Here is a 9,506-nt window from a genome sequence, read left to right as displayed (position 1 = left end):
TGGCGGCGGCTGAGCCACCAGAGCCTCTGCCTGTTCCTCTGCCTGCTGTGGGCCGCGCTCCGGACCACCCTCTGCTCCGCCGCCTTCTCGCCCGGCGGCGCCCTGGCCCTGCTGCGGCCGCCCGCCCGCCTGCACTTCTTCCCGCACTGGCTGCTGTACTGCCTGCCCTCCTGCCTGCAGTTCTCCACGCTCTGCCTCCTCAACCTCTACCTGGCGGAGGTAAGGAGGGGAGAAGAGGGCGGGGGGGCTCCCGCCGAGGACCGGGGGTCGCGGGGGGCGGCGGACTGGCGCCTGGCCTGGGGACATCGAGGCCGCCTGGAGCGTGCGCCCCGGCTTTCGCCCTGAACTTGAGCGGCGCGGGGCGGGGACCGAGTGCGAGTGCGGTTTCAACTCGGAGCAGCCGCGCAGCCCTTTGTCCCGACCCCGGCCCTCGGGGCAGGGCGGCGGCGGCCTCGCACCGAATGGCTAGTCCCCCGGGGGGCGGCCCGAGGCCCGGCTGAGTCCGGCGAGGGAGCTGGAGGCCGAGGGGCCACGGCTCCGCCGGCCTGGACGGCCGCCAGCCATTACGTCACCAGGCCGAGCTGCGCCCCCGCTATTGTTGCTGCGTGTCTTTTCTTAGAAGCCTGTCTTGCCCCTGCCTCGCCCTCCCGGGGGGCTCCGGTGGCCTCGTCTGCCGCCGTCCGAGAGCTCCCCGGCGGGGCTGATAATCGGTGGTCCGGGCTCGGGATCAGCGTAAGGACCTCCGCGAAGCCCTTGGTTTTGCCCCCGTCGCTTCGTGCTGTTGGCGAGCTCGCCTGCCTCCTGGAGAGCACAGTCCTTGCTGGAGCTCATTAAGGGTGGGGGAAATCTCACTAGCCTAGCCGGTGTCTATTGCAGAAACAGACCACCCAACTGTTTTTGCGAGAACTTGCTTGATATCTGGGACCCAATCACCCCCTTCCTCTCTCGCGTGGACTTGCTGGCCAGGGTGCATTGTTCTGCAGGGCTTAGGTATGTGACCCATTTCAAACAGGTTTCGGAGTGTAAGGCTGTCAGTCATGTGCGTCAGCTTGTGGTCTTTAAGACACGTATTTTAAGAATTGCCCCCCAAAAAGTCCTCCTTCCCCTCCCCAAAAGAAAAACTTGGGGAGGGGAGGAAACAAGGTGACATCATATACTTAATACTGACTAATATGGAACAATATTGGTCTATGCAGCTAATCCTCTCAAAGCCTTCTGGAGGTGAGAATTAATGTAGTTCCCAGGAAAAGTAAGAAAAAACAAAAAACTTGAGGCAGATTAAGTGTTTATATTTCTGCATAAACCAACTCTTTTCTTCTTTAAAAAGTAGGAAATTGAATGCCTCATTTTAAAATCACGCCATGATAACTTCAGCTGTTTAGCACCCTGAAAGCAATAATTGAAAACAAGAAAACGAATTTGACTTTAATTCTTTTTCTTCGCCATCCTGTGAAAGCCTAAGCTGTACAATGACAAAAATCCCAAACAGTAAGAAGCAGAAATACAAAGCATGGTAATCATAAATCAAATAGTCATGCCATAGTCACGTCACCTATTTGAGGACGTTCTCAACTTCTGGTTGTTTAAGCTGTTATAATACTTCTTATTGTTAAACTGAGAGAGTGTATTCCACTCGCCATGATTTCTGATAAATTTCTGATTGTTCATCACAGCAGCCTTACTCTAGCTTCAGGTACAGTTAATTTACCTGAAAATGACTAACAATCCTTATGCCGTGAGCATGAGGTAGCTTGTTTTTTCCTGTACATTTGACTTTCATATTAATGATTGACTGTAAAATAGTTGCTAGGCATGTCATAAAGTGGGTAAATGCTCTCTTTTTCCTAAGGAATAAGACGTACATACCATAAAGTGCACAATCTCAAACTTACAACCAGATGAATATTTCTTTATTTTACTTATGTATACACCTATGCTACCACACCCAGATTAAAATATAAAGCATTTTCGGTGTCCCGAAAGGTTCCCTTGTACCCTTTCCAGTCAGTACCTCCCTGAGGTCAACACAAAGTGAGTAAGTATTATCACAGTAGAAAAAAAGCATCTATATTTAGGCTCAAAATTCTAAAAGTTTGTTTCAATAGCATTAAATACACAGAATATCTAGGTTGGGACTTCAGATTTTTGATTGCTAGTATGCCAAGCTAGTGTGGAAAAATTTAAAGTCTAAAAATCTTGTTAGATTAACATTTTGTTTATGTGATGTATTTTTTTTTAAAGCAATAAAACTCTATTACGCTAGAAGATATAATTTGGAAAGAAGCTAGGCTAAAGCTTCTTTTTTTCACAGTGTCTACTAAAAAGCGTGAGGTGTTCTTGTTTTTTCATAATCAAACTATTTTAGGACCCAAAATGGTACTTAAGAGAACAGATTTTCAACCTTTTGAAAAAACTCTAAGAGAGATATCTTTAACTAGAAATTATTTTCCTGTTCATTAGAGAAAATCCACAGGAACCTGTATTTAAGAGTATTTGAATTTAAATTTTTATCTCAGTTCCAGGCAACTGGATGTGTACTTTCCCATTTTTAAATTAATGAAGTTTTTCCTAGTGAGTTCTTTATACTATAGCAGAGTGGTAGAAAAGTCTAGGTGGTGACAAATATGAGACTTAACTGATATTTATTTTTAATCCAAAAGACGCTGTATCTTTTTTGAATAGTTGTACTTGATTACCAACTCATTCTGTCTTTCTGTCTTATTCAATACCAATTCCATTTTACTTTTTACTTGTTTAGAGCACCTGTTATATCTGTTTCTCACTAATTAAAAGTAACTTTAAGGACTTATTTGTAAAGAGCCATGGATCGGTACAAAAATAAAGTTAGTAAAACAACTGTTACTACTTTGAACACATTTTGGTGGGTCTTCTAAAACTCATTATGGTTTGAAAGTTAAGAAAACCACTCTTGGTGACTACAGTTTAGTGGAATTGAGATAAAGAGAGGTAACCTTTTCTGAAACAGTGTTAAACTACCCAGTTTCTCATACTTAATCTCTTGGAAGCACATGGTTGGGAGGGGGCTGTACACCAATCTAAAATACATATTGAACTTCTTCTGCAGAGTCAGTAGAACTTTACAGAAGAAGGGTTCAAGCTCCTGTACTTTTACCAAAAAAGAGTTGTTTTTAAAACAGATGATCTGATAAAACATGCTATGTATCTCTCATTTTAAGTATTAAAATGAGAATTGATAGTATGAGGGGAGACAGAATAAACCCTGGAATTTATTTATAAAAAATTGTGTATTCTTACATGTTTAAACTTCAGTCACCTTCCAGATACTCTCCATTTGATGCAATACATCCATCGAGATGCTTTTTCCACTGCTCGGAATAGTTTTTGAACTTGTCAGTTTTGATGCCTGTTAGTGCTTCTGTTGTTGTTTTTTGTTTCACATCTTCCACATCAGCAAAATGTTTCCCTTGGAGGACTTTTCTCATCTGGGGAAACAAAAAAAGTCTCAAGACATGATTGGGTAAATAGGGAGGGTGGGGCACAGGGGCCATCAATTTTTGGTCAAAAACTGCTGAACACTCGGTGTGGTGTGGGCAGATACATTGTCATAGTGGAAGAACCAGTCACCTGTTTGCCACAAAAAAAAAAAAAAAAAAAATTCACTCAAGCTGAATGCAGCCTCTCACAGCAACACTAGTGGTCCACTGATGCTGATGGGTTTCTAGAACACTTACCTAGCAGAGGGAGCCTGTACTACAAGGGACCCACCCACTTTCCAAAAAGATAATCCCTAATTTTTGGAGTCCCCCTTATATACCATCTTTAGACTGTTTTGATGCATGCCAAAATAAATAAGTTTATCTTCAACATAGTGACTTTTTTTCCTTGCAGTTTGATAATATGAACGCCAGTTACTTAATCAGGATAAAATACAGTGATTTAATAACAATGCCAAAACAGCTAGGAAAATTACATTTTAAAATGTAACCACTACACTCCTGGATGCTAGGATTATCCCTGTCAATAGCTATATTCTTTCATGTATTGATGGCCCTTCATGTAACATGCAGCTCAACGTACAGTCACATTGATTTTATGTTCTGTGGTTTTATGCAAAAGTATTTTCACCAACTAAAGTGGAAATTCCTTGAGAATGAGAAGTAGTTTTATCATAGTTTTATCTCTAGCAACTAGAACAATGGTGATTATATTATTGAATGCCAATGTAAAAGGGCCAAAATCTAGAAAATATTATCAATCTCATATGTTGGGGTTAACTCTATTTTGATGAACATTTGAGGCAAATTATTTATGTACTGTCTGGAATCGTTCTATTTTCTGCCTAAAATATTTTATATAATGGAGTTTTGCTTAACAAAACTATTTTTATATCATGGCAAATGGCCCTTAGTAATTAGGGCTTTGTTAATTTGGCTTCAACACGTTCTACTAAATAGAAAAGTCTGTAAAATAGATGATCTGATAAAGTCTCGTATCGTAAGTCAGTTACTATTACTGGAAACAGTAGTTTAGTTCAATGTTTGACTTTTAGACATAACTGATTATAAACTTTTTGTCTGAATCTGCTAAACTATGTTTAATGCACTAACTTGATCTTATTTTTCCTTAGACCATCTGTGAGGCCAGAGTTTCAGATGCATGTTTGTAGCAGAAGACATTCTACTGTCTCATAATTTATGAATTTAATATTTTCTATGCCCTATATAGTATTTATCTTCACACTCTCCCCATGGAAATATGTGGGAAAGGGGTGTGAGCTGTCCAAGGTTGCATGGTTAGTATGTATCCGATGTGAGACTACTGTATTGCTCAGTTGCTATGAAGTCTTATCAAGTAATCTCATCCTATACCATGAACTTTCCTGCATATGTCACTTCTTTGTTATTTAGGGCTTCTCTAACTTGCTTTCCCATTCTCACACTGTTTTAAACCTTTTCCATTGTTTGGCAAACCATTTTTTCCTCCTCCTTCCACAGCATATGACTCCTACTTCCTAGTTTGAAGTAGAATCCAGGGTCATCTGGCTGAGCAGAGATTGAGAAAAATGCTTAACAATACTGCAGAGAGTGTTTAGTCTTTTTCAATGCATGATAGAGCTGGTAAGTAAGAAAACTCCTCCAAGACCAGAAACCACAAAAAAATAAAATAAGTGAATTCAGAATGATAAAATACCACACAGAAGTTTGTCTTTGGGATGAGAGTGGTTATCAGCTAATTTCTGCTAGCCCACAGCCCAGATTTTTAATTTTGTGTTGGGGTTGTAAGGGAGGTGACATTGCAGGCTATACCTTGTGATGAGGTCTAATTAAAGACTTCATCCTCTCCAGCATAATGCCAAATTTCTGAAAATGTACATTTTAGTGGATGAACTAAGAAAATAAGCAAGTCTTCAGGGGCTGATAGTGGGATTTGTGAGTGTCTCTGCCTTGGCTCTGGGTGAAGGGGGTACAAATTAAGGAAAGAAAAGTCTTCCCAGTGAATGTAAGACAAGCTTGTTCTCCCACAAGGTTGTGAAGCCTGTGTACACATCAATTCTGTGATTGGGGGTGGGACCAGGGGTGTCCAAGAGATCCAGTCTGGAAATGTGAAGTTTTCCTTGCTTGGTAGTAACTTCAGGCACCTGGAAGGAGCAAGCGCAATCATCTGTGGAGGAGTGCACTGGAAACTCCTGACGTCAAATTTCAAAGAACATGAGCTCAGAATCAAAAATCACGCAAGGAAATCTTACCTACAAAGATTACAGATGCCAAAATTATCAAATACATAGGCTAAAATAAGTATTCACTTATATGAATTAAGAAATTAAACACTATTGAAATACAAAACTAGCCGGGCTCGGTGGCTCAGCCTGTAATCCTGCGCCTTTGGGAGGCTGAGGTGAGTGGATTGCCTGAGCCCGTGGGTTCGAGACCCGCCTGGGCAGGCGAGACCTCATCTCTACAATTAATCAAAAAAAATCAGCCGGGCATGGTAGCGCATGCCTATAATTCTGGCTACTTGGAAGGCTGAGGTAGAAGGATCGCCGGAGCCCAGCAGGTCGAGGCTGTGGTGGCCGGGAGCGGCCACTGCACTCCAGTCTGGGCGACAGAGTGAGACTCCAACTCAAAAAAGAAAAAAAAAAGAAATACAAAACTATCAGAATTGGCACATTTGGAAATAATCATTTCCAAAGGTTCCAAAATCAAAAGGTTATGAAAAATAATCTTTTAAAAACTGAAATATAAGATTAAACACAAAGGAATAATGACGGAGACTTTAGCCAAATTTATGAACGATACCAAGTTTCAAATTCAGAAAGTCCAACAAGTCCAAGGCAGGCTTTGTGAAAATGAACACGTTAGACTACTAGAGGGTCCAAAAAAAAACCCCAGAATTTATTTATAAAAAATTGTGTATTCTTACATGTTTAAACTTCAGTCACCTTTGAAATAGTCTCTGTTTGATGAAATACACCTATGGAGATACTTTTTCTACTGCTCAAAACAGTTTTTGAGCTCATTGGTTTTGATGCCTTTTAGTACTTCTGCCATTTTTTGTTTCACCTCTTCCATGTCGGCAAAACGTTTCCCATTGAGGACTTTTTTAATCTGGGAAAACAAAGAAGTTTTTTGGGGTGAGATTGGGTGAATAGGGAGGGTAGGGCACAGGGGTCATGCCATTTTTGTCAAAAGCTGCTGAACATTCAGCAAGGTGTGGGGCAGGTATGTTGTCATAGTGAAAGGAGCAGTCACCTGTTGCCCACAACTCAGGACGTTTCTTCTGCAAATTGTGATACAACCTTCTCAAAACTTCCAGGTAAAAACTTTGGTTGACCGTTTGAACTGGAGAAACAAATTCTGAGTGTATTACAAGGGATCTGCCCTTCAAAAGATAATTCTGGGTTTTATTTTTGGGTCCTTTCTCATTAAACCTTCAAAACACCACAGACAATATTTCAAAGCAACTAGATAGATGTTATTGACAAAGAAAAGTACAATGTTGATGTTTGACAAGTAAGGTATCCAGAAGTCAGTAAAACATCTTTAAAATACTGAGAGAAAGTAGTCTCTAACCTAAGATTCTGTCTGTAATGAGACTGTTGAAATAGAGGTGAAGTCCAAGTATATAGACAGAAACAGTTTATTACTAATTGTTCCTCACAGAAAGAAATTCTAAAGAATATATGTCAGAAAAGTCTAAAATACAAAAAGAATTGGTGGGTAAAGACAAATGTTACATAAATAGGTAAATATAAACGTGATACATGTATGAAACATTCTAATTTATAGGAATTTTAAAAATAGAACCAAAATCCTGTGCAGTACCATATAAATCAGGAGACTAGAATAATGGAGTTAAAGCATTATAAGGTCCTAGTGAGGAGTGTAAGCATAGTAACTTTTAACTGTAGGTTGACTATGGCTTTAAAAGAAACACAAGCAAAAAAAAAAGTATATAACTGCCGGGCTCGGTGGCTCAGCCTGTAATCCCGTGCCTTTGGGAGGCTGAGGTGAGTGGATTGCCTGAGCCCGTGGGTTCGAGACCCGCCTGGGCAGGCGAGACCTCATCTCTACAATAAATAAAAAAAATTAGCTGGGCGTGGTAGCGTGCACCTGTAGTTCCAACTACTTGGAAGACTGAGGCAGAAGGATCGCTGGAGCCCATCAGGTCGAGGCAGGCATGGTGGTGTTACTCAGTTACTCAAGTGACTGAGTGGAAGATTGCCTGAACCCAAGAGGTCGAGGCTGCAGTGCCACTGCACTCCAGCATGGGTGACAGGATGAGACTCTGACCAAAAAAGAAAGATAATGTGTAATACTTCATTTTAAAACACATTCAGCTATATGCTATTTACAAGAGACACTCCTGATGCAAGTACATAAAGGATAAAAGTAAAGCATAGAAAATGACGTGCTGTGCCATGCTGACCAAAAGAAAGCCAAAATTGATACAACTTCAAAGAGAAGACATGTTTTATTGGAAATTTTAACATACATCATTGATTAAACATACAAGATAAGAATATAGATCAATAAAGAAATACCCAAAAACGACCATTTACAGAATACTGTATCCAACAACAGAGTATACTTTCTTCTTATGAACACTTGGAACATTTTAGAAATTAACCATGTACTAGAGCATTAAGGCAGCATGACAAATTAGAGTCAATGAGACAATGATTGAGAGTGCAATCACAGCCACTTACCAGTTGTGAGACTGGACACGTTACTGAAACTCTCTGTACCTCTACCCGCATTACTAAAACTGAATGGTAATAGTGCCTACTCCACAGGATTATTGTAAGAAATGAATGATACCAAAATCACAAAAAGGCACTATCAAAAATAATTACAAATATCTCTCATGAGCATAGGTGCAAGAATCTTTAGCAGATCTAATCAAAATATATAAAAAGAGTAATGCATCATAATCAGATGAAATCGCAAGTGTGACAGTTGTGTAATATTCAAAAATTAATGTGATTAAACTATGTTTGCAGTGTAAAGGAGAAAATTATATAATCATTTCAATAGATGTAGAATATTGACAAAATTCAACAAACATAGATGGATTTTTAAAAATTAACGTAGCAAACTAGGGAAAAAAGGAAATTTTTCAATCCAATAAAAAACATCTACAAAATACCCACAGCTGATGTTTTACTTGAAGAACGTTGAAAACTTATTCCCTAGGACAAGAACAAAGCACTTCAACATTGTGCTGGTGGTTCTAGCCATTGCTAGAGGAAAAAAAGTCTTAAAAACTAGACGTACAGAGCCTGGCTCGGTGGCTCAGCCTGTAATCCCGCGCCTTTGGGAGGCTGAGGTGAGTGGATTGCCTGAGCCCGCGGGTTCAAGACCCGCCTGGGCAGGCGAGACCTCATCTCTACAATAAATCAAAAATTAGCCGGGCATGGTAGCGCGCGCCTATAATTCTGGCTACTCGGAAGGCTGAGGCGGAAGGATTGCCGGAACCCAGCGGGTCGAGGCTGCGGTGGCCGGGAGGGGCCACTGCACTCCAGTCTAGGCGACAGAGTGAGACTCCAACTCAAAAAAGAAAAAAAGGAAGTTAGCAGAGGCTAGGCACGGTGGCTCATGCTTATAATCCCAGCACTTTGGGAGGCTGACGTGAGAGGAATGCCTGAGCCCATGGTTTCGAGACCAGCCTGGGCAACTTGGCGAGACCTCATCTCTACAATAAATCAGAAATTAGCCAGGCATGGGGACATATGCCTGTAGTTCCAGCTACTTAGAAGGCTGAGGTGGAAGAGTCACCTGAGCTCAGCAGGTCGAAGCTGCAGTGGCCATGAGCGTGCCACTGCACTCCAGCCTGGGAGACAGTGAGACTCCAACTCAAAAAAAGAAAAGAAAAGAAAGTATGGCCTTAGGGAGGGCAATATGCAATAGGGTGAAGTCCACATTTACCCAACTCCCTCCTTATCCTCATTAATAAATGCTCCCAGCAGAAGACCGGGAGCATTTATTAACACCAGCTGTATTCCATACACAGCTGATCCTTGAACA

General features: G+C 41.3%; 1 protein-coding gene and 1 pseudogene across 1 annotated transcript in view; both read left to right on the top strand.

Annotated features, from left to right (window-relative positions):
• The first annotated feature begins 8 nt into the window (after positions 1-8).
• The window catches only part of GPR137C (G protein-coupled receptor 137C), a 72,744-nt gene continuing 63,246 nt past the window's right edge, over positions 9-9,506 (top strand). The window contains exon 1 of the mRNA XM_021711744.1: positions 9-219. The gene's annotated coding sequence lies outside the window, so the exon portion shown is untranslated. The remainder of the gene's footprint in view (positions 220-9,506) is intronic.
• LOC110595525 overlaps positions 6,653-9,506 on the top strand; it is a 7,425-nt pseudogene continuing 4,571 nt past the window's right edge.

Source organism: Carlito syrichta, unplaced genomic scaffold (assembly GCF_000164805.1).
Source record: "Carlito syrichta isolate Samal-C Ts95f unplaced genomic scaffold, Tarsius_syrichta-2.0.1 Scaffold302552, whole genome shotgun sequence".
Lineage (NCBI taxonomy): Eukaryota > Metazoa > Chordata > Mammalia > Primates > Tarsiidae > Carlito > Carlito syrichta.
Note: the sequence above shows the minus strand (reverse complement) of the source record. Positions and strands in the feature narration are given on the sequence as shown.